The sequence below is a fragment of the Mycetomoellerius zeteki genome, unplaced genomic scaffold (assembly GCF_001594055.1).
Source record: "Mycetomoellerius zeteki isolate Tzet28-1 unplaced genomic scaffold, Tzet1.0 scaffold223, whole genome shotgun sequence".
In the NCBI taxonomy this organism is placed as follows: Eukaryota; Metazoa; Arthropoda; class Insecta; order Hymenoptera; family Formicidae; genus Mycetomoellerius; species Mycetomoellerius zeteki.
The window spans coordinates 97,926-98,702 of record NW_017257198.1 but is presented as its reverse complement, the minus strand read 5'-3'; positions in this window follow the sequence as shown (position 1 = coordinate 98,702).

Genomic DNA, 777 nt, shown 5'->3' with positions numbered 1-777 from the left:
GGAGGTACGGGGAGAGAAGGGGAGCGGAGTGGAGGGTCCATTCACGGTTGATAACAAGGAGGGATCGAGTGTCGTGGTTGAGAGGAAATCGGGCCACCCCCTTTCTTCCTCTCTCGCGACGAGAACGATCGCTCCGACGCGCCCCCGAGGCCGTTCCGGGGGAACGCCGACCGATCGTCGCTGCAGATCCGCCGATTCTGTGCGAGACATCAATTATAAATATTACCCCATAAAGTAACGCACCACTGCCTCTCCCATATGCAGTTCAGTTGTTACATACGCCTCCCTTACGTTTCCTCACCGTACCACCTTGTGTCTCTTTTTTGTGTCGTGTGCGTGCGCGCGGGATGTGTTTGTGCGTGTGTCTGTGTGTGCGTGTGTTCGTTGAATCCTTTCGTTCTTTGACGCACCACTGTGTGGAAGAAGCGCGACGACGGCCGCACGAAGGGAGACGCGGAAGGGAAGGAAAAGAGGGGAGAAAAGAGGAATATAGGAGTAAAAAGAGGGAGAAAAAAGAGAGAGAGAGAAAGATAAAGAGAGAGAGAGGGAGGGAGAAAAAGAGAAAGATTCGAGATTGAATTTTGATGATATGTAGATATGTAAGATATAATTGGTATCCTTAAGCTGGTACAATTCTTAACTCTTCTTCTTCTGTCTTATCTTCATCTCTTCGTTGCTTCTTCCTGCAACTTCTTGGTTCTCTCTTTCTTCTCCGCCGCGTGAGATTTTCTCTCTCTCCCTTGTTCTGGCTCTTTCTTCGTCCTTTATCTATTTCTC